Genomic DNA, 25,665 nt, shown 5'->3' with positions numbered 1-25,665 from the left:
GATGTTCTCTGTTTTAAAACCCGCAGAACAGAGAGTGTCACTTTAAGAAACGTGAAGAAGGGCAGGCAGATCTGGGGCTCGCCTGCCTTTCCACAACTGCATTCACTTATTTCTGCTGTATTCCTGCTGGGATCTGTTCCTTTAGACTAACACTCAGATGTGAAAGGATTAAAGCCAGTGAATGAACTATCATCACGTAGGCCTCTATCCCATCTCCACCTGATCCTGCAGGGCACACCTGGATGGAACTGTTTCACATTAAAATAAGGGAATGAGTTACCATGCATACCCCAGTCCCTGGGGGCCAGCTAGCTCTCCTGTACATGTAGCTAGATCGAGCTAGAGAGCCCCATTAATTCAAAGAACACTGAGGCTGTGGGGCAGACTGAGGTAAATAGGATATGTAGTATTTGGAACTATTCTGACGTGTCCTAGAAGACAGACAGACAGACACACACACACACACACACACAATCTATGCTTCTCAAATACCTCGAATTTCTACTGGCTTTCTTGATGTGAAGAATGTTCAAAGTATTTTATGAAAGAAAGCCAAGCCAAAGATTCTGCACAGTACTCAGTAGCTGCCCTGGAGGTTGATTGGGTGACCAAGTTGAAAACAAAGCTCTTCCAATCCAGTCTAACCTATCTCAATCCAATAAACATTTATTAAATGCCTATTCTACATAAGGCATTATGCGCAGTTTGTCAGATGCAAAACCAAAGACAAAGCCCAGAACAAACAGAAAGTTACATTCTGCTGCTGAGGATTTGTGCAAGAAGGATTTCATGGGTAGAGAAAACACCCAGGTGAGGAAACTCATATTGATGCAGGTGAGAACTTTCTCTGAAACTTATAGTTTTAGAAGCTTACTCAGAGCAAGAATTGCTAAGGAAATTAGAGAGAATTCTGGCAAAAACTGGGTATCTAGGTGGTACATTGGATAGAGTGCAGAGCCTAGAGTGAGAAAGACTCATTTTCATGAGTTTAAACCTGGTCTCAGACACTCAGTAGTTTGTGACCCTGGGCAAGTCACTTAATTCTGTTTGCCTCAGTTTCCTCATCTATAAAATGAGCTGGAGAAGGAATTGGCAAACCACTCCAGTATCTTTGCCAATAAAACACCGGACGGGGTCACGAAGAGTCAGAGACAACTGAAAAACAACCAAGCAACAGCTGGCAAAAATTAGGATTAGACCTACATATATATAATGACCCAGAGTAAATTAAAAATGGATACAAATTCAAATAATCAAGATCATATAATTAAAATATTAGAAAATAAGTAGACCAAATAATTTCCTTAGCAATTCTTGTTGGTATGGTAATGTATGTTTTAGGGTTTATTGAACATTGCTATTAAGTTTGATTATTTACACTTGTATGGAATGTTCCATGAATTTGCATGTCATCCTTATACAGTGGTCATTATAATCTCTGTACTGTTTCAGTTTTAGAATGTATGCTGCCTAGGAGAGCACAAGTGTGAATGTTTCTGATTTTTCCTTATGTGGTACATTTAAAAAATCCATTTTTTTTGGTCTTTTATTGGTACTAAAATTTATTGATGATTATTAGTTTAAAAGTCCATAAGCATTTATTAAATGTCTACTATGGGCTAGGTATTTTGCTATATGCTGTGTATACAAAACCAAAACAAAACAAAACAAGGGGCCAAACTAATTGGGAAGGAAGAGAAGATAATATACAAACAACTAGTAAAAACCAGCTATATACAAGATAAATTGGAGATAATATCCAAGGGAAGACATTAGAATTGAGGAGGCCTGGAAAAGAGTTTTTGCAATATTTGGGAATTTTAACTGAGACTTTAAGGAAGCAGGGAAGCCAAGAGGTGAAGTTTGGTAGGAAAAGCATTGTAGACCTGAAGGAAAGCCAAAGAAAATGCAGAGTTGGGAGAGAGAATGTTTTGTTTGAGAAACATCATGGAAATTAGAGTTAGTGGATTGTGAAATAAATATATGGAGGGGAATAAGATCTAAGATTGACAAGGTAAGAAGGGTCCTGAGTTTTAAGGGGTTTAAAAGCCAAACAAAGAATTTTATGTTTGCCGCCTAGATTTTGCTTTTGCTATATAGAAATGTGCTGATTGTTGTGGGTTAATTTTGTAATTAACTACTTGTAATGGTTATTAACTTTCTTTGCTGATTCTTTAAGGTATTCTAAGGAAATTATCATGTTACCAGAAAATAGAGATAATTCTGTTACCACATTCCCTTAGTTTATGTCTTTAATTTCTTTTTCTGGTTTGACTGCTATTCTTAACTAACTTTGTCACTTTCCTTTTATTGGATTTAGTTCATTTACATTTAAAGGCAAGGGACTTAAGTTTGTATTTTCCTCCAGTTGTATCTTTCAAAAAAGATTTCTGCTTTGTCCTTTTTCTCTTTTAAATCAAAACTGTTTGTTCTCACTACTTTTTTTCTTAAATAAGTTTAATGCAACCCTCTTCCCATGGGCTCCTTTCCTTCTCTCATCCCTGCCTCTCCCAGTTATCAACATTTTCCCTTGTCGCTAAGGGTTTTATTGAAGTTAATGATTTATTTTATTTTATTTATTTCAATCTCTATTCCTTCTCCTCCTCTTTCTCTTTTCAATTAAGCAGTTAGTTTAAAATTCCCTTCATCTTCCTTCTTTCCAACTTTTCATGTGTTAGTTTTATTCTTCCATCCCTTTTCCTAAGAAAACTTTCTTTGTTTTGTCTTCTTCATTAATTCTTTTCTCATATATTCCAAAACTATATTCTTCAATTAAAAAATTTTAACCTTATCTTTTTTTTATGTCTGCTCCTTATGGAGTTAAAGTTTCCAGAATTCTGGCTGTTTCCTTTTCTAAGCAATTTCAATGTCCTCGTTCTTATAGCTCTTGCCTAATCCTAGTCAAACTATTTCTTTAAAAGTATCCATTATTTTTAAGGGAAAATGAAGGTTTTTAAAATATAGATGCTAATACTCAGGAACTTATGCAGTTCTCACAGAGTGATCATCAGATGTTTCAGAGAAATATACAAATTAAGACTCATTTTATCTTTGAAAACTAGCCAGGAGAAATGCTCCAAAGGCATAGAAAGATCAATAGGACCATTATGACCACAAGTCAAAACCATCTCCCTGGGTTGTACATAGGCATTCCAAATGCTCTGGCCTCCTCTCCTCTAAGGTATCCAGTTGCTTTGAGGATGAAAACTCAATTGAAAACCCTGTCTGTATTAAAAAAAAAAAAAAAACCTTGGTTTCTTCCTTTGATTAAAATGCATTTTATTAATTATATATTTAAATAAAAAAGAAATATATAGTCCATAATTCATAATTTGTCATTTAATTGGGTCATCCCCTAGCTCTTCAAAAGACTTCTTTAGCCAGCATACTTAAAAGTTCAGTTCCCCTTGATGTCTTGTTTCTAAGAAACTGATTCTAAGCCCAATCTCACCACCCACCAGATTCAATTCAGCCTTGAGGAAGAGAAAGATCATTAGATTAAGATGCACAAGATATGCATCTGAAAGACAATTATGCCACGAGCTACTCCTGTGACCCTGAGTTAGCTTCTTCACTTCTGAGTGTCTTAAGTTTCCTCATCTGTAAAGTGAAGAGGAGAAAGTGAGATAGAGCTTTGCTAAACTCTTTTCCACCTCTTAATTTCATACTATGAACTTGGATTTGGTTTGTCAGCTGGATTTCATAGTAGATCTGAAAAGAGACATCGTCTTGGGTCTAGGATTGCTCATTATTTGGCCTCTAGGTCAAGCAGACTGTATTTTAGCTTTATAGGGAAGGAGAAAATCACAGAATTTAAGATCTAGAAGAGACCATAAAGTTCGTCTTGCCCAAGCCAGACTTGAACAATAAAACCCTCCAGATTCTTAACCTTATTTCCATGAACTTGTTTTTAAAAATATTTCAATAAATGTATTTCAATACAACCAGCTGCCTTTGTAATCCTATTTATTATACCTTATGCATTTAAAAAACATTATTCTGAGGAGTCAAAAGCCTTCATTAAACTGCAAAGGGAAGCACGACATAAAACAAACAAGCAAACAAACAAACAAAAAACTCAAGAACCCCTGGTCTATAACAATGTAGAGAAGGGATCATTTGGTCTCTGCTAGAAAATTTCTAGTAGGGAAGAAGCCATTGCTTTTTAAAGTAATCCATTTAAAAATTTGATAGTTCTCATTTTTAATGACATTGTCCTTTACATCTTCCTCCCTGAAAGTATCGCCAATTGTTCCCAGTTTTGCCTTCCAGAATCCTTAGGACTCAGAAGAAGTCAACATCAACTTCCATAGGACAGCCTTTCAAATTCTTTGACGTCACCTCTAACCTTTCCTCTGATCTTCCTCATCCATTACACAATGGTAATGCTCACATCCTCTACCTTTCGTGGCTGTTACAAGAAAAACATGAGCTCCAAAACCTTATAAGTCCTTTGTAAGTATTAAAGCTCTAGAGGAAGGTGGATTATAAAGAGTACTGCAAGGTGTCAATTTGTCCAAGTTGTTCATTTAACAGATGAGAAAAGTGAGGACCAAAAGCTTCAAGTGACTGGGCTAAGCTCATCCAGGACCTGAATTGCAGAACCAGGATGGTAAGTCAGCTTCTCTGCTCCCAAATCCAGTGCTCTTTTTTGCCAACAGCATTTTGGGTTTAAGGAGTATCCCTTTCAAAATACAAATAGCCCTTACCTGAAATCCAGTTGAGATAATGATTTTGATACAGTGACCTCATAGATTTAAAATATATAAGTCTGGACTTAGGAAGAGGCTAATAATGCAGGACTGAGAGTGGAGGGAAGAATTTCTGTTTCTAAGAAGAATTTTGTTGCTCCTTAAATCACATTCTGTTGCGAGAGGGTTCCTGCAGGAGAATACGCCAATCTTTATACTGAGTTAGGGACAGGTTAAACATAATGGCTCATTTAATAGAGTGCCCTACATTTTACAAAGCGCTTTTACAGATTGGATCTCTTTCTATCCTCACCAAAATGCCTTGTGGTAAGCTATTCAGGGATTATTATCCCTATTTTACTTGTGAGGAACCTATGGTGTGAGAAGAGAAATAGAACACAGCTACTAAGAACTAGAATTCTGGAGACCAAAGAGCCAGCATTTTATAATAGGAAAAACTGGGAACTTGAGTTAGATTTGGATTCAAGCTATCCCCCTCCCTACCTCTCCCCCACAAAAGACCAAAAAATTGCCTTCTATTGATTTTGTATCAATCTTGTACATAATGTAACAATTAGTCAACAAGTTATTAATCCCCTACTCTTTGTCTGGCTCTGAGCTAGGAAATGGGAATAAAAACCAAAGAATGAAAAAATCTCAATTCTCAGAGAGAACACACTTTTCCCCCTCATTGAATACAAGCTACTTGAAGACAGGAACCATTTGACTTTTCTTAGTACTGCAGTCCTTGGTAGTAGTAATTATTAGTAGTTAATAATTACATATTGATTAACCGATTACTTCCTGACCCTTAGCTTGCTGAATATCAGTTGCCTCATGTATAAAAAGGGAACAATACCGGTGCTCCCTATCTAACAGGTTTATTCAGTTATCTACAAAACAGCCTACAAGATATAAGCTATTGAATATTATTAGTGAGAACTAAAGGTAATAGTAATGAGATGCTCCGAGCTCAGGAAGTGAGAAGAGAAATAGACACCTGGACTAAGAAGACAGCATCGGTAACATCGGTGAAATCCATCACTTGCCCTTGTCATTTCTATCTCCAACTTAATATTCCATCAAGGATTTTGATTCAAGCAATCAATACATCAATCAATAAGCATTTATTAAGCACCTACTATGTGGCAGATAGTGTGCTAAGCACTGGGATTGGGATGCATCATGATTTCTCATGCAAAGACACATTGCTACCATACTACATTGATTGAAAATGCCTTTGTTCACCCTGACAATACTCAATAAAAGCGGAGCAATGAAATGTTTCTTCTTACACTCTCACCCACCAGGTACGTGGTGCAGTAGAGAGACTGCTGGACCTTCAGTCAGGAAGCTCTAAGTTCAGATTCAGTCTCAGATACTTCATGGCTATGTGACCACGGCAAGTCCTTAATCTTTGCCTCAGTTTCCTCAAATACAAAATGTGGATAATTATTACACCTTCTTCCCATGGTTGTTGTGAAGAGAAAATTAAATAATTTGTTGTAAATTGCTTAGGACAGTACAGTGCCTGATATTAAGGCAGTACTTAATAGGTCTGTCCTTCCTTTCTTTCTTTCTTCCTTCTTCCTTTGCTTCCTTTCTTCTTCCCTTCCTCCTTTCCTTCCTTTCTCCTGTCCTTCCTTCCTTCCTTTATTCATTCCTTCCTTGCTTTCTCTCTGCTTTTGTTTCTCCTCCCTTCCTCCCTCTTCCTTCCTTTTTTTCCTTTCCTCTTCCCCTCCTTCCTTCTTTCCTTCCTCCTTTCCTTCTTTCCTTTGTTCCTTCCTTCATTTCTTCCTTCTTTGTTTCCTCTCTTTCTCTCTCTCCCCCTTTTTGCTTCTTCTCCCTCCCTCCCCTCCTTCTTCCCCTCCCTTCCTTTCCTCCCCTCTCCTCTCAGTAGCACAACATAGCAACTAATGCCAATTACAGTATTACCTCATCAGGGTCTTTAGCAAAGGATCTATATAGGAAGGAGAGAAAACGGAGCTCCTGCCTAGAGGCACAGTAATTACACCAATGAGCTGGTTTCATCAATAGGAGGCTAGGGGTCAGAACAAGGAAAGGGAGTGAATGCTTCAAAATTGGTTTCTTACTGACTCTCGAACAGATTGAGCCTTTGCTCTGTGCTCCCCTTGGAGCCACCCCCCCCTCCTCCCAGCATCAGATTCATGCAGCCATCATGAATGTCACACAGTTACTTATGGGCTACAGAGTCTTCAGCTCTGTGTTCCATTTGTAGAAACTCTAAGGCAATTCTAAGGCAATGGTCATGTTGGTAATTAAGGAGCAGAGCTGGGATTCAAACTCCACATTCAGGAGCAAATTACATTATGATATCCAATTATAAGGATCTGAGATATTGAAACTCATATTTATATATATATGTATATATACACATATGTACAGATATATATACACACAAATACATATTTATAATATGTGTGTGTTTTTTCTCAGACATTGACCAATCTTGAGAATCATCATCATCATCATCATCTTTTCTGCAGTGACATTTTTGGGGACCAAACCTATGATTTCACTGATACAGGTAACTTCCATGGGGAGAAGTCCTTTACCAATGTTGATAGGCTCCCTATCTGTAGTCTCAGAGTTGCTTGGTGGCACTAAAAGTTTAATTGACTTGCCCATGCTCAAGTATGACAAAGGCAGAACCTAAACCCAGGTCTTCCTAGTTCTATGGTCAGTTCTCTATTCAGACATTTAGGTTATATAAGACTTGCAAAGAGCATCATTTCCCTGAGGCTCACAACAGACCTAAAAAGAAACTACTATAGGCATTATTATTCCAGTTTTATAAATGAAAACATTGAGGATCAGAGAGGTTGAACAATTTGCCTGGTTCCCATTTCTAGTAGCTGGAAGAGGTGGGATTCAAACCCAGGTCTTCTGACACTATGACAAAGAAGGATCCTCCATCATTTGAAAAAAAATGTTGTGGTACCTATTTTATTACAGTGTTGAGGAGCAATTGCACTGTATTGTACTTTGTAAGGTACTTTACTTTTCTGAATTGTATCTATTGTATTGAATAGCACATAAAATATCTGTAATGAATGCCCATCTAATTTAGCTAAATTTAATTTTAAGCCACTTCTTACTGTATTTGCCCACAGTTCATGGGAATTAACCCCCGCTTTAAAAAAAATAGTACTTCTGATTTCTGGTTCTCTTCTCTTAACCTCATTAACATGGAATCGAAGACAATCTATCACTCTTGGCGGAAATATTTAACTTGCCATCATATGTGGGAACTATGCCAGAGAAACTGAGTGACCTGCCAATGTGACAGACTTCGAGACAAGGAACGGACTGGAATACCTCTTAAAGAAGAGATCTAAATTATGGGATTTTCACTGGATGCTGTACTATAATCTACTTGTTCAGCATTTTTATGCAGGATCTGCAGGTGGGAGTATACTGTGAGACCTCCCAGTTTCCTGTAGCATCAAGCATGGGGAAAATGCGGAGAAATCATGACTTTTGTGTCAAAAGGACAAGGTTTGAATTCTGACACAAATACCTCTGAGGTGACTGACCAAGTGGGTGATTTATTAAGTATGTGAGAGTGGACATGATATTTCCTGTCTTTTACCTTTCTCATCTGTAAGACAAGCATCCTTAATAAGCACCTCTTATGTACCAGATGCCGTGGGTACAAACACCACCAGCATCACCAGCACCAACCAGAACAACAACAGCTTCTATAGAGTGACATCTAAGGTTCTATATAGCTTTAAATTCTACGAGTAGAGGTGTGCTGGTAAATGTTTAATAACTGACTCTGGGGGGAAAAGTGTACTTTTTTTTGTTTGTTTTTTGTTTTTATGTTTTAGGAAATTGGGCTTAAGTGACTTGGCCAGGGTCACACAGCTAGTGTCCACCTAGCTGCCCCGGGAAGTATACTTGTAAGTTTAATCTTTGTTATTACCATGCTCTCCATCACTTTCTTAAGTCTAGACAATGAGAAAAAAACAATTCATGTCCTGATTTTAAGTAATTCTACCATGCTCTCCATCACTTTCTTAAGTCTAGACAATGAGAAAAAAACAATTCATGTCCTGATTTTAAGTAATTCTTGATTTTTAAGCAGTGGAAATTTAACAGTCAGATCTCTTGAACCAGTGTGTTCCAGCCTACTTTAGCTTATGATCCCATGTTCTTCCAAGAAGTGAAAGTCAAATCTATGTTGATAAACTACAGATGGTCTTATGAGGCTAAATGAACAGGGAGAAAAAATGGTATAGGAACTCCAGGTTCAAAGTACTTTCAGTAAATGAACGTGGAGTGGGGAGAACATCAAAACTGTATTCAGAGGATGATACTCTGAAGCTATCCCTTATAACCTCTGGATCTGAATTCATTGTTCCTTGGAGACTTCAGCCCCATGTGTTATCTGCACTAACACAGGGCAATAAAGTTGTGTTTATCATTCTCAAAGGGTCGTGGCAATTAAAAAAAGAACAGGATCCTACCTTTAGGATGGGTATCTTGGGTATCTAGGTGTCTTAGTTGATGTAATGCAGGGCCTGGAGTCAGAAAGACTTGAGTTCAAAGCCAGTTTTATACACTTGCAAGCTGTGTGACCCTGGGCAAGTCTCAACAGTGTTTGCCTCAGTTTTCTCATTTGTAAAATGGAGATAATAATAGCATCTACCTCCCAGGGTTGTTATAAGGTTCAAAAGAGATAATAATGTAAATTTGTAAATAAATAACATAAAATGCTTAGCACAGCATCTGGCACATACTAAATAGTATATAAATGTTAGTTATTATTATTATAGTTATTGCTATTTATTATTGCTAATAGTATCACCATCACTTTAGAATCAAAGCATGATACACCTACCCCTGGTATAGCACATCCTGTTTTGGGTATAATGAGACTATAAAAAAAAAAAAACAACAGGAAGAAAACCAACATGTTAGAAGACACAACAGGCTACTTTAGGATACTATCCAAAAAGAAAAGAACTGTTCATTCTTAAAAGATAGCAACTGAGAGAAGAGATGAAGACAATAAATGATTATCCAAGGATGTGTGATTTCATTCATTTGGGGAATATCTGAAATGAATGTTCCCTACGACCACACTGATGGAGGTTGCCTAAGGCAGAAGTGTCACACAGCAGGCAACACAGCAGTCCTCCTACATGGAGCCTGGACCAGATAAAAATGTAATTGGGAAATATTTAACAAAATAAATTAAAATCCAATAAAACATAGACGATATTGCATGTTAAAACAACATGCAGCTACAGGGATCTTTAGGTAGGGATTGGTGGCCCCTATTTCTATTTGACTTTGACACCACTGGACATGTAGGAATTAGGTGACCTGCCCTTGATCGTGTAGGTAATATTGTATGTGAGAAAAGTATAATTTGACATTAAATCTTTTAAACAACCAAAGATGAAAATAAGATCATAGCAAGTCCTATAAAAGTAGTATCAGGAATGCTAAGGCACAGAATGAGCTGAGCCTGACAAGAAAATCTAGGGATAATGCAAAATAAGTATTTATTATCTTAGGACAACAAACCCAAGATCAACGGAGGGAACAGCCCTTACATAGTGTCTTTTCGGTGAAGATAACTGAGTACAGAGAGCACTCTGGGGTGTCCTTCTAGCGGTTCTTGATTTGGTAATACACTAAATTGAATAATATTTATTTGTTCACGAGCCTCATGTGCCCATTCCAACCACAGTTTAACTGTGAACTCCTTTCGAGTGCATTGAAAATTTCTTGTTTATTTCCCTAACCCAGCCCTTATCACACCAGAAGTAAACACCATGGTTTGCACATATATTTGATGAGTTTTTTTTTTTAAGTTAGGTAAATTGACATAACCGTGTTCACTACATTCAGGACTGGAACATGGATACAATCCCCTGAGGCTCAAGACAGAGTGGTTTCAGTTAAATACAATTCAGCTACAGTCATAGCATCAGAGCTATATGGAAATGTCAGGGTTATGTAGCTCAATCCCTTCCTCCCAGAGCAGTGAAATATTAGCTCCAGGTCACATAAACATTTGGTGGGAGAGACAGGATTTGAAGATCCCATGTCTCCAAAATCTTACATTCCATGGTGCCATGTTTTACCTAACACAAGCTATTTTTCATGTATTGAAAATAAATTCATGAAACTCATTATACTACCTGGTGGAACTGCCTAAAAAAAAAAAAGATTAAAAGAACATGTTGATCATGGTTCTTGACCTGGGCCATTGTTTTTTTTTTAAATGGATATTTTGATAAATGTCTTAAAAAATTTGGTTTCCTTTGAGATGCTGTGTTTTTTATTTATTTAGATACATTATTGTAACAAGGAATCCAGAGGTTTCACTAGGATGTCAAATGGGTCCCATGTCACAAAAAAAAGGTTATGGCTTTGATGAATTCAGAGGTGACAGAAACATACTGAATTACTAAGGAAAATGAGATTATTTAGACAGCAGATGTCGTTCAGTCATTTCATGTCTGACTCTTCATGATCGCATTTGGGTTTTCTTTTTGGTTTTTTTTTTTTGGCGAGGCAATTAGGGCTAAGTGACTTTCCCAGAGTCACACAGGTAATGAGTGTTATGTGTTGAAGGCCAGATTTGAACTAAGGTCCTCCTACCTCCATGGCTGGTGCTCTATCCACTGTGCCACATAGGTGCCCTTTCATTTGGGTTTTCTTGGCAAAGATACTGGAGTGGTTTGCCATGTCCTTCTCTAGCTCATTTTACAGATGAAGAAACTGAGGCAAAAAGTATTAAGTGACTTGTCCACAGTTGCATAGTTAGTGTCTGAGGCTAGATTTGAACTCAGGTCCTCCTGACTCCAGGGCCAGAACTCTATCCACTATACCACCTAGCTGCCCAGAAAGCTGAAGACAGACATAGAATTCCCTTGTTTCTCATTACTACCCTTAAGGTACTTTAGCTCCCTTCACATGTCACCTCAGATGCCAGTATTTCCTAACCCCTTTCATTACAGTGCTTTCTTGATGTGTGTATTCACTTGTATTTACTTAGACACTTATTGCTGTGTGACCCTGGGCAAGTCACTTAACCTGCTTGCCTCAGCTTCTTCATCTGTAAAATGAGCTGAAGGAAATGGAAAACCACTCCAGTAGCCTTTCCAAGAAAACTCCAGAAGGTATCACAAAGAAGCAGACATTGTAAAACAACTAAACAACAAAAATATTTATATGCCACATTACCAATAGAATGGAGACTGCCTGAGGACAAGGACAGTGTTTTTTTTTTCAGCTTTGTCTTTTTACTACCAGCAACTAACATAATTCCTTGCCCACAGTTCATGATTAATTAATTTTTGTTGAACTGAAATGTATATGCACATTTCATAGGGTTATATTAAGAACAATAATAACAAGATTTCTTTTAAACTAAGTGTAGCTTTTTAGACTGAACAAAGTCCTCTGCAATCATTTACTTATTTACTTTTAATGTCAGAGCTATGGAAGCGTTCAAATTCATCTTAATTCAACCTAAGGCAACTGCAACCTTTCCTGATGTGTTGAGATGCTAATGTCTTCACCCCAAGAAATTACCTCCTATTCACATATTTATTTCTAATAAATTTTGTGTCTGTGTGCTTGCTGTCACCCTTGATAGAGAATAAATAATTGAGGGCAAGGGTAATTAGATTTCAGTTCCTGCCACATTATCACACTTGATACATTATCAAAGGATCATAAATTTAGATCTGTAATTGACTCTAAAGGTAAATTATAATTATTGAATCAAGCTCTCTTCATCTTACAGATGAGGAAACAGGTCTGGAGAGGAGATGTGACTTGTCTAGAGTTTTACACAGCTATTAAGTGCTTGGGGATGGATTCAAATCCAGATCTTCCTGACTCTACATTCAGGGCTCTAAAATGCTGCCTCCCAAAAGGAAAACATAGGAATATTCTATATTGGAGAAGTGAGCCTGTTTTTCCATGTGACAGGCGTACTCTACAGTACAAAATGACCACAGAAGAGGTGAAGTAATCTTTTCACTCAAGCATCAAATTAAGGTCAGATCATAGAAATATGAATCATGTCTCCTAAATACCGTGCCTCTCCTACCCCAGCCCAGTTCAGGGTTTACTGTATTCACATGCTGCTTTTCTCATTTCACATTCATGAAAACAAAAGACTCAAAAGTTCTGAAACTAAAAGAAGCAAGTTTGGTTTTAATAATATGGGGGTCATGGATTCTTGCCTATAGAATGTGTTTGCCTATCACCAAAAGAACATTGTGTTTGTTCAAGCATTCAAAGGCAACTTTTTAGTGGGAGGAAAATCCCCCACAATCCTTTGTCATCCTTTTGAGCACACCATGCCTCATCATTAGTTATCCTAAGGCTATCCAGGAGGTTTTCTCTAATATCCTGAAGAAAGATAAACAGAAATCTTTTCATGCTGATGAGGACAGTTAGAAAACATTGTGTCACTCCAGGTGACATCAGTATGAGTTAACAAAGATAATTCATATCTTATGACTTTTAAAAGCATCACTGAATAAATAAAAATTAAATAGCCCTGCAGTCTACTACTTAAAAAGAGTCTTTAGAGTGATGGAACCCTGGCACAGAATGAAACATGATGTAGCAGATTGCACACCAGCCATGGACACAGAGGACCTTGTGTCAAATTCTGGCGTTGACAATTACTATCTGTGTGACAATGGGCCAGCCACTTAATGTCTCTATGCCTCAGTATCCTCATCTGTAAACTGAGGAGAGTTCTACCTCCGAGGTCTTTCTACCTTTTAGTCCACAATAGCTCTGCTCACTCTTATGCTGTCTACATTGCACACTTGATGTCTCCAGACCTCATCTTTTTCTGCTGTAAAAGGAGTCAGTGGACTAAATGGTCTCTGAGATCCTTCCCAGATCTGGGTACATCATCCTCTGAGAAGCATTTATAGAGTTTTAAGAGGAACGTGGAAGAATCCAATGTTTTTTCTTCATCTTCTTCCCCCATCCCTGCTTTCTCTACACACAACTCATCAACAATTTCCCATTTTTGACAGATTTATGACGTGCTATAAACAAATTTTTCGTGTCATTTTCCTTTTCTTTTCTTGGTACAGGTCTTAAGTCAATTAGTTTGCTGTCAACTAATTGACTGATTAAAAGAGTATTTTAAGAAATGGCTTTACGTCTGATCACATAAGACAGATAGGACGCTTGAAGACCAGCTTGGGAAAGGGATGGAGTTTTCTGAGATGATTGGAGACTTTGTTTAGTCATCCAAATGAGGACCCAAAAATGTGTAGCCTGAAATTTGTATTCATGGTTTATCTGAGCAAGGATGCAGCTGTGGAAAAGGTGCTATCAATAACGAATGACAACTGCAACGAGGACAAAAAGAGGATATTAAGACATAATCATCTGAAAAATGGCGAGCAAGTAGCAAGTTGACAACTACTCGATATTCTTTAAATGACTGGTGGGGAAACAATGACGGGTTTAGTAAAACACTTCCACTTTGGTGCACAGAAAGAGGTTTCTCTTGATAGACACGAGGGCTTCTGGTATTTGGAAAATTTTAGGGTTACAGTCCTTTTAAATTGAGCATTATCCCCAGTCCCAGGAAGGTAATGTTATTCTCTGAGAACACAAGATAAAGGCCAGCCCTCACAGACGGCTGAGTGTTTCCTCCAGGATTATAGCTGGAAGCATTCTGAGGCACACTGGGGTGACTGGTTCAGGGCAGAGATGCCACCATTATATGTCCAGACTCTTTAATGTCCCTGCATAGCCAACTCCCTTTCTCCTTATCCCTGTCTTTAGAGGTTCCGACATCTCTCAATGCCACTGCCAGAGTATGGCTTTCATCCTTGGAGAGATTAGAGAAAGAATGCTGCAACTTTCATATTTTCAAGGATCAGAAATGGACAAGTATTTCTCTCTCTGTCTCTGTCTCTGTCTCTCTGTCTCTCTTTGTCTCTCTGTCTCTGTCTCTCTCTCTCTATCTCTGTCTCTGTTTCTTTCTGTTTCTCTCTGTTTCTGTCTCATTTTTTTTGGCTCTGTGTGTCTCTCTTTTTCTCTCTCTTTCTGTCTCTCTCTGTATGTGTGTCTCTCTTCCCAAAACAAAAGAAAAAAAGAGGCAACCAAGACGCTTCAGATGAGAAAACCTCAGGACTCATCCAGACCAAAATTTAGTCTCTGAGAAATGTTCCAGGAGACAATGTGTCAGAAAAAAAAATCTTCTACATTATATCATCTTCAGATATCATACCATTTTTGCTAATTTGAAAAGTACTCACAGTTTAAAAAAATACATAGATGAATACTTCAATGGATCTGTTACCTCACTAAGTATGGGACCAAATGATGTCTATTGCAACTTGTCCCCATTTCTCATCTTATGGTAGTTGTGTGTGGGTCTCACTCGGAATCCTCCAAAAGCAATCTACCCAATGTGCTTCAAGACTTTCTCTGGGTTGGTTAACCTGTTGAGCAATGTAGAATCATAGACCATTGATCCATAATTGACTCTTGTTATATGATGAGCCCACAACTTTTTTTTTCCAGTTTCATATCACTTTAATGATATCTTTGGTGCCCACTCTTCTATGCCATTCATCTTGGTAATAGGTTGTAATGTAGCCCATTTCTACTTACCATGTATGTCCCTATTGTACTTTTAGTTGCCTTAAATTTTGAGTAATTCTCTCCTTAAAGATGTTTGGTTCAGAACTTTTCATTATGCTCCATGATTGTTTTATCGCAGATACTTTGAACTTACTAACATGAGTGGCTTATCTATTTTCATCAGTGGATTCTTGACTTAAATATGTAACTCTTCAGTTCCACTGAGATTTTCCTCATTATTCTCCTCAAACTTGTCAAAATAGACATGGAACAGTTTTCAATTCACATCATCAATCTTTTTTTTGATTAGGGTTAATATCAGCTGTGTGCAAAGACCTAGGCTAGGCAATAGGGCTACCTCATTGAGTCACCTAAGTAGTAAAGTAGATAGAATATTGGCCCTGGGGTCAAGAAGTCTAAGTTCAAATGCTACCTCATAAATTTACTAGCTGTGTGACACTAGAAAAGCCACATAACTACAATCTGCCTCCAGTTTCCTCAACTGTAAAGCGAAGATAATAATAACACATTCCTCACCTAATTGTTGTGAACACCAAATGAGATAACATTTGTAAGTGCTTAGAACAACTAGTACATGTGAAAGAACACCTAGAACTGACACCTATTAGGTACTTAATAGATATTTACTCCCTTCCCTACCCAATTTAAAACTAATAGTCTTTGCCCTCAAGAAGCTCAATTCTATTTGGGAAGGGTCGTACAACACACATATACACAGATATGCATAATACAAAGAGAATGAGTGGGGAAAGGAGAATCCAAGATGATATATGTTTGGAAAATCTGAAGAAACGGATATTTTCTTTTGACAAAAAGAATAAGAGGACATTGTGGAGGAATTAGTATCTACCTTGAGCCTTGAAACAAGATGAGATAAAATAGGAGTGCACTCCAGGTATGGAGGATGGCCCTTACAAATGGCATCAGGAGGCCAGACACAGTATTTCATGTTCCAGGAATAGCAGAGCAATTCCTCCACCATCCTAAATATCAGCACATAAACTACTTCTGTTCACTGCCAAATGAAACAAAACTTAGTTATAATTTTCTCAGAGCACCATGAAAGTCTCCCAAACTCAATAATTGTGGCTATAATGAGCCTGTACTTTTAACTAGACTTGAGCAGTTGAACCCCTTCAAAGCCCCAGTCTTAAGAGGCCATCTACTTGTCCTAAGGATGCTGCTTCTATTCCAGACATTTTCTGAATCTCTTCTTTAGGAAATTGTCTTTGGAGCAAGTTTATAAACACATAAGGAAAAGGGAAAAAAAATCCCCTACTTTCAGTATTTCATAGCCATATTCCCTTTTAATCCAAAGAACATGACACCTGTTATGCTGAAGGCATTCTAAATAGTTGCAAGAAGGTTTTCAAGAGTAGTAGCTCATCCTCAGAAGATGTGTGCTGCCAAATCACCAATGTGACCATCACTTCCTTACTCAACAGAGCCACTACCTCAGGAACTTGGCAAACGCTTCAAACAGTTAAAGTCTTGCAAGATGTATTTAAGTGTGTCTATAGTGTGTATCTGCCACTCTGTTCTTTCTCCCCTCCCCACCCTCTCCCATAACTCCCTGATGGGTAGCATCGGATCCTGGTAATTTGCTACAAATGATTTTATGCAGATGCTCCCTGACTTCCTCACTTGAGAATTCAATCTCTGTTAAAAGGGCAATTATTCTCAGGAAGAGCATCTTTAGAATTGTTTATATATTCTTCACATGACTTCCTTGCCCTTTTTGTTTACAATTTCTGTAATCATCATTTAGATTTGAATTAATTTATTTTTTGGTGCTTTTTGACAACAGAAATGTTTAGTTTGAATATACGTTATAAACATTTATACCCTCAGATCTAACTAGAAGCATCACTTTTTCTTTTATTCTCACACAATTTACATTCCTTTTTTTGCCTTTCCTAGGTCACTGTACCCAAGTATTCATGCTATTTTTTTTTACTTTATAACCTACTAATAGTTTAATTAACTCACATTCATGGAAAAATTGAATCTTAACCTGGAAATGAACCTTGGAGGTGATCTGATCCAAACCTCTGCCTAATAGATAAATTCCCTCTACAGCTTCTTCAAAAAGTGATCAACCTGTTTTTGCTTCAGTGCCTTCAGTGACAAGCAACTTGCTAGTTCCAGAGTCCCTTTGCTACTTTTAGCATCAAGCAGAAAGATTTATGATGATGATAATGACAAATAAACAACTGTTTCTATAAATCTCAGTCCCACACTTTCCTAAAGAAGGTTCATTCTCTAATCACACAGCAGCATAGTCAAAAGCACCAAGAGAATATAATCTTCACCTTGAAAAGATTAGGCCATGTTACATTTGATGGGTGTATGTGAATGATCAGACTACAGCCGTGTCAACCATCATGAAATGGCCAGTCCTTAGTACGGAATGAAGTTGAGCCAAGTTGACTATTTGACAACAATAGAGTCAGATAACAAGCATTTATTAAGTGATTAACGTGTGCCAATATCAGGTCAGTCAGACAGTCTAAAATATTTTCAAATCTGAAATTTGGGGAAGTGGGTATTTTCCAAGTATTTGTTCATGGCTCATTTTTGCTTTTCATTCTGCTCTTTCCCTTGTTAATCTTAGCATTTTACAGTTGACAGATCACAGGAATTGGCATCAGGATGACCTGAGATCAAATCATGCCTCAGATAATAACCAGCTGTGTTATCATAGACAAATTACTCATCCTTTATCAATTCCAGTTTCCTCATTTGCAAAGTTTTGGTGATAATATCTACATTACTTACCTCACAGGATATAACAATAATGTCAATGACAACAATAATGATGGTGATGATGATGATGATAGCTAGCACTTTTACATGCTTTTAAGGTTTACAGAGTTTTTTAAAAATCTTTTCTCAATTGATCCTTACAATAATTCTAGGGACCAAAGGGACATCATTAGCCCATTTTACAAATGAGGAAACTGAAGCTAAAAGAGGTTAAGTGACTTGCCAGAGCTAGGATGTGTCTGAAGCTAGACTTGCACCCAAGCCTTCCTGATTCCTGGTCCAGCAGTGTACCCACCACTATACCACTAAACTAACTCAATGAGGTAATATATGTGAAACACTTCGAAAATCATCAAGTGATTTATCAAGATCTATTCATATTTTTGTTGCTTTTATTTATATTTTACTATGTAGGCAGCTAGGCGGCTGAGTGGATAGAATACTGGGCTTAGGATCAGGAAGACTCATCTTCATGAATCCAAATCTGACCACAGATACTTAGTAGCTGTGTGACACTGTGCAGCTCACTTAATCCTGTTTGCCTCAGTTTCCTCAGCTATAAAATGAGCTGGAAAAGGAAATGGCAAACTATTCCAGTATCTCTGCCAAGAAAACTCCCAAATAGGATCATGAAAAGTCAGACATGTCTGAAAAACAACTGAACAAAACTGTAGAAGGCACAAATAATAATTTACATTTTCTTAAAATCCCACTCTACCATCATTATTTTGAAAACTTCAAAATTATATTTTCCCTATAATTAGTCTTTCTATATTATTCTAATATAACTACCAAATTTTGAGATTATTTCCCTTCTTTTTATAGCCTTTACACATGTGAAAAGGAAAAAATAAAACACATAATCCTACCCTACCAGACTTTTTTTTTTACTCTAAGAACACCATAATTCATCTGGTACCTATCTTGTTTGTTTTTGTTTTTGTTTTGTTTTTGTTTTTTAGTTTATCTCATTCAGTATAAATGTCCCTCCACAGCTGCTCCCTCTTTTTTTGTTTTTTCTTTTTTACAATTATATTGATTTTGTGTGTGAATCCCATCTCTTTTTGATAATGTCCTCTCTCAGGAAGAATTCCAAACCAGTGATGGTTCCTGATTGGACAAAGTCCACAGCCTGCACAATCACTTGCCCAGTCTATACAGCATAGAGGCATCAATCCTCACTCCTCTTTTTAGCATCTTCTTTTAATACTTATTATCTGTTGCTTTGCTTCCAAATCAAGCAAGGTTACTGTATCCAAATTTAGTTATGACTTCTGGGATTTGCATAAAGACAACCTCCCATTGTCCCTGCTGCTATTCCTAATTTCCTTTCTGATTTTTCTGAACATATGGTTTCCTTTTCTTCCTGTTTTCTTGCCTCATTGTCAGTTCTTCATGTCTCTCTCCCTTTTTATTTTTTCTCTTTTCTCTCCATTTTTCTACCCCAGCCTCCTTCTCAGAAGTTTTTCATCTTTTATTTTTTTCCTCTTTACACTCTGGTGCAGTCATATTTTACAGAGAGGACTCCAGCTCCAGCTCCAGCTCCTTCTGCTTGTCCTTTTACAGAGAAAAAATGAGAACCAACTGTCCTTGTGCTCTCAGCAACCTGCTGCTGCCTTTCTGCAAGCCAGGTGTAACCCCCATCCCTACCCCTGGAAAGGTGCATCCATTTTTGCCTTTGATAAGCATCCCTAGGAGCTATTCATCCTTAAAATCACAACAGTTCCTAGGCCTTTTATTTTCTTTAGCTTGTTGCCTTTTATACACCCTAAGGACACACACACACACACACACACACACACACACACACACACACACACACACACTTTAAAACAAGACCTAAACCTTGTTCCCCCTGCTTAAGCCCCCATGACACATCTGGCCACCTGCAGTTTTTTTTCCCATTCAGTCTAAATGTCCCAGCTGGTGGCTTCCTCATCTTCTTTAGCTCACAGAAAAAAATCAACTTTGCCCTGACACGGAGCCATGATGTTTCTAAATTTCCCTTCGGACCTCGCCTCCTGAATCCCCAGCCCACAGGAGCAGATAAAGAGCTAGCTAACAATCTACTGCGTCCAATGGCAGGTAATATTAAGAGGTATATCTGTCTGCCACAGAAATGGTAATTGTGAAAACTGCCTGCTGAGCAGGAGATTGGTAAGTAGGATATCAATAAAATTTTATGTTGAGACACTGACTTGGCACTTTATTATGGGAGGTTTATTTCTCCCAAATACTGTACACAGGGATTTTTTTAAAGCATGCTGCCATTGTGAACACAGTTGTTTTTAAAACAGTGGCATTTTGAACATGAGCTCCAAGCTATTTTCAAAATATGCCTAAGTTTTCTGTGGATTTCTCTGCTGGAGAATAAAAGCAAAAAAAGACATCAATTTTTCAGCCAGTACTTGGTGACCTCCTGTCATGTGCCCAGCCATGCTTTAGGTCTAAGAGTCACAAAAGATGGGAAAGACTCTGGGCTTCTAGTAGGATAAATGGAGGTGGAGACCTGATATCCAATCACTATCTATTTATCCTTCCCCTGTCCAAGATGCAGGAGTAGCTTAGGCTCATAGGAGCTCAGGATCATAGAAGGATCAAAGACCCTCCTATGCAGATGAAGAAACTGTGGACAAGAGAGGTCAAATGACTTTGCCCAAATCCCAGGAGATAGATGGATAGAGGAATTGATAGAGCCTCAGGTGTGGAGTGAGAAAGACCTGAGTTCAAATCATTCTCCTGACACTTGTCACCTAACCTCTCAGCCTCAGTTTAATTGTCTATAAAATGTGGATTGTAATAGCACATGCAGAGTAGATTTGAGGATAAAATTAGATTTTATTGATGAAGTGCTTTGAAAACTTTAAGGAGCCATTAAAAATGCTATGATGATGATGATGATGGTGATGATGAAGAAGAAGAATCAGGATTCCAACCCCAGTTCTCCTGGAATTGGAACTGGGACTGCACTTTAAGGCAATCGATCTAAGTTGTGAAATTACTTCCCTTCCCCATTCAGAGACTGAGGTGATGAAGCAGAAGGAGAAGATTATGTCTCCTATACATTGAGGAGAGTATGTTGGGATATTGGTAATGCACCCCTAGAATAAATATATTTAAAAACTCCACTGTGTTACACTGATAGGACCGACCACCCAAAATATAATAATATTGACATATGACATGAATATGGTGCTTTAAAGTTTGCAAAGTGCTGTGTATCATATGTCATCACATAACATAACATATCATATTGTATTGTATTATATTGTATTGCATTGTATCACATAATTTGATCCTTACAACAAACTTGTGAGAAAGATCTATCATTATACTCATTGTACTGATAAGGAAATTGAGGCATAAGAAGGCAAAGTGTGTAAGGTCACATTTGAACTCTGGTCTTCCTGACTCAAAGTCAGGCACTCTCTCTACTTGCTACATGGCTGCCAAAATATTAATGTCCCAGTATCTATCTGGGTCTCTGGGATGAGCTGGTCAAGTTCTGTGGATAGACTGCATTGTTCTTGTCCTTCAACCCTAGTCCTCCCACTTCATTGCTTGAGGAGCAAATGGAATGTCCATACTACCTTCTCTTGAAGGCTCCTGCTTATTCTAACCATGCTATGCTTTACCAAGCTTTCAATACTTTCCAACATGGGTCTTACATGACCTAACCTGTTCTCTGTGTCCTTTGCAGCTCCTTCTTTACAATATACAAAAAACTCCCCTATGTCTTATGTGTCTGATTTTTTTTTTTGTTCCACCAACATTCCTTCTGATTCCTCACTTGAACAGAAACCTAGCTCCCCTGAGGGCAGCAAATACTATTAGAATCAGTGTTTAAACCCATGTTCCTAACTCCTGGGCCAACATTCTGCTTCTTCACAGAATGTCCATCTGCCTTCTCTTCAACTATTCAATTCATGCCTATTTAATTCAAGACCACTTCCCCATCAGTCAATAATGACATTTGCACTATGACCTCATGTACTACTTTTTTTTTCATAATTGCCTAATGTTCTTCTCATGTTACATTGTTGTTGAGTATTTTCAGTCATTCCCAACTCTTCATGACCCCATTTGGGGTTTTCTTGACAAAGATACTATAGTGGTTTTCCAGTTCCTTCTCTAGCCCATTTTACAGATGAAGAACTGAAGCAAAGAGGGTTAAGTGACTTGCCTAGGATCACACAGCTAACAAGTATCTAAGGCCAGATTTGAACTCATGAAGATGAGTCTTCCTGATTCCAAGCACAGCACTCTCTCCATTGTGCCACCTAGCTGCCCTCTCATGTCATATCATATGTTTGGTTGTATTAACATCTTATCAGTCTAAAATTGGGATCATCATGAGAGCAGGGAAAGTGACAACTAAACACTGCATCTCCTTCCCCTTGACATGGCATCTGTATATGTTAACTACTCAATACTTGTAAAGACCCTGTAAAATTAGTACTGGGCTTGCAGTCAGAAAACCTGGCTTTATATTTCAACTCTTGCACTAACTATCTGTGTGACAACATATCGACCCATTCTGGCCATTAATTTCATCTGGAAAAAGAGATGATTTGACTAGAAGATCTTTGAGCTGTCTTTTATCTCCAAATCTATGATCCCATGACTAACATCATATATACTAAATCATTAGAGAATGGTACCACCTATCTGGTAGAGAAGGGCTTGCAAAGCTTAATAAGAGTTTTGAGAATGGGGGGGTTTGTAACCTGGAATAGGCAGAGATGACCTTGGGCCATCGGCAATCAGCTGTGATATAGTATAAAAAGCGTTGGATGTAGGGAAACACTTGAACTTTACCTATAATACCTATTATCCACTGAGCTTTAAGCAATTCCTTTAACCACCACAATCCTCAGTTTCCTTATTTGTCAGCTAGAAATAATAATAGTTGTATTCTTTATCTTAGAGGGTTGTGTAACTAGGCATTTGGTAAATAGAATGCTGGCAGTGAGGAAGCTCTGAGTTCAAACAGAGCTGTTTCACCTGGACAGTCACTTATTCACTTAGTTACCCCCAATAAAAATCCTAAGATTGCAGTGGTCAAGCTTCATGGTTTCAATAGAATTTTCATACCACTGAAATCAGATGTCTAGCTGGCTCCTTGACACTACCCCTGGGAGTAAGGGGGAGGAGAAAGGTCTCCAGGGTACCAAAATCCTTACCCACCAAAGAACTACATTATCTGGGAGGGGTACATCATATCGCAAATGATAAGGGAGAAAGCATTTTATTAGTAACTGCAAAGACTTCCTCTAATGAATCATGGACCAGCTCCTCCAAAAACACAGTCTTCATTTCCATATTTGTCACAAGTCTTTTGACTCATAATAGGGCTATTACATAATCTCTTAGCTTTTAATTGTCCTAAACCTCTCTTTCCCACATTATTTTGGCAGCTACTTAAATTAATAATGATCATAAAGTGATAAATATAGTTAAAGAAAGTGAAAACAATGAGATGAAAAATATTTAAAATCATTTTTTGTAAGGTAAGTTTCGCTATGATTTAAACATCAGCTTGACTTTTTTTCCAAGGCACAGTGGAAGGAACATTGAGGAAGACATGAGTTCTAATATGATCTCTACTATTTAAACTGAATGTCTCTGTACCATCATACAATTCTCTTAGGCTTGCCTAATGAATTACAGACAGGCTATGACCTACTTTGGGATGATAGATATTTGGGCTGAATAATGGTCAAAACACGTCAATTATACTCATTTTGAAAAGTTTAATGAAACATCTTGAGTAACTGCATTTTGTCCCAAGAAGAGAGAATAATAAAAGCTGGCAATGGGAGCAAAATCTACCCGTTCTCTGGCTTGCTGCTTCCTCATGGAAATCAAAAGCAGGGATATTTGCTTGTTTGTTTTCAAGATGCTACAAGGATATAGAAGTTAATTTTTAAAATATACTTTATATTACCCATCACTGAGGGAAGAATGCTCAGTGTTACCAGCTTATCAATTTACCTACATCTGTGGAAGATAATTAGGAGGTTTGGAATGTTAGCATTTTAGAGTTCTGGTGGGGGATCTCAGTTTCAGTCCTGATCTTGTAATAAATTAATAATAGTAATGATAATAATAATAGCCATAATTGGCATTTGGACACCCAGCATGTGGTTTCCAAAACAGGCTTTTACAGAAATTCAGTTTGGAGCAGAGATCATGGGATAATGTCACAGTGGGGTGGTGGGCAGAGACTCCAAGGCATTAGCTTCCTGATAAGGAGATGCTGGGACGTCACAAAGCTTCTGAAGAAGCTGCTGCTGGCAGAGGGGTGGGGAAGCAAGGTGAGCCCTGAAAGTTCTTGCAAGGAGCTCAGATGAGAGGCAGCTGAAAGGAGAAAAGTTCATTACGAATAGTTTCCTATTTTGAGGAATTATTCTTAATAACTGGGTACTAAGCTCTTTTGCATCTGAAAAGAAAAGGGCTGTCTGAGCCTTTCCCTAAGGCCAAGTACCAGTGCAATATAGCTCTGGTTGACATGGTTAGAAAATGTCTTTAAAAGCATTTTAATGGATTTTGTATAAAGGTAGGTAAGTAAATAATTAAATATGATTTGGTGCCAGGAATTATGTATAAACCAAGGCTGATAAAATAATAACAACAACAACAACAACAACAATATTTATACAGCACTTTACAAAGGACTTTACATGTTTTATTTTATCCTTACAACAACCCTGAGAGTTAAGTGTTATTGTTATTCTCATTTGACAGATGAGGGAACTGAAACTAAAAGAGGCTTAATAACTTGCCCAGAGTCACAGTATCTGAGGCACTTTTCTAACTCAGATCTCACCTGCTTTAACACCACCACGCTATCTAGTTTACTATTAGAGATTCCACTGCAATTTTCTAATTTTAAAAAGGGGGAGACTTAAACTTGGAGAAGGGAAGTAATTTGACCAAGGTCAAAACAGGTGGCAAAAGTCACCCAAAAGCCTTACATAAAATAATCACTGAATTGGAAAAGTCTTCTAAGGCAAGCTAGTTCAATTTATAAGCAAACAGGAATCTTTTCGCTATTTTACCCAACATGTGGTCATTCACACATGCTTGAAGACCTCCACTAAGCTCTTCCCATACCTCCCCCAAGAGGCCTATTCCACTTTTGAATCATCGGCCAATTTTTCATTCCATCAAATCTAAATTCTAGTCCTGGGTTCTTTCCAACTTAAGATTTCCAAATAATCTAATACTATCTGATACTTATATGGTATTTTGAGAAATCAAAGACCCTTTCCATCATCTCATTTGAGCCTAATACCCCTGAGAGGTAGGTACCATAGAGACAATTATGCCTAAATTATAGATGATGAAATGAAGGCTAAGCAAGGTTAAGTGACTTGCCCATGGTCTCATAGGTGGTAAATCTTAGAGAAAAAATTCACACTATTTTGTCTTCCTGATTCCAAGACCAACACTCCATCATATGGCTTCTCTGGAGACTTCACACACTGCGCCATTAATATGAGTCATATTATAAGCATCTATAAAACTGTCCTCAAAAGCTCATGTAACCAGATACCTAAAGAGGATA

At 37.8% G+C, this 25,665-nt stretch overlaps 1 protein-coding gene and 1 non-coding gene across 2 annotated transcripts in view; both read right to left on the bottom strand.

Annotated features, from left to right (window-relative positions):
* The window catches only part of LUZP2 (leucine zipper protein 2), a 714,257-nt gene that overhangs the window by 250,692 nt on the left and 437,900 nt on the right, over positions 1-25,665 (bottom strand). The gene's annotated exons all lie outside the window — the stretch shown is intronic.
* On the bottom strand, positions 1,379-1,482 carry LOC144455575 (U6 spliceosomal RNA). The gene has a single exon (XR_013484287.1). It is a non-coding gene; the product is annotated as a U6 spliceosomal RNA (small nuclear RNA).

This window comes from Phascolarctos cinereus, unplaced genomic scaffold (assembly GCF_003287225.1).
Source record: "Phascolarctos cinereus isolate Bilbo 61053 unplaced genomic scaffold, phaCin_HiC Scaffold_9;HRSCAF=440, whole genome shotgun sequence".
Classification (NCBI taxonomy): Eukaryota; Metazoa; Chordata; class Mammalia; order Diprotodontia; family Phascolarctidae; genus Phascolarctos; species Phascolarctos cinereus.
This window is presented reverse-complemented; position numbering and strand designations above follow the sequence as displayed.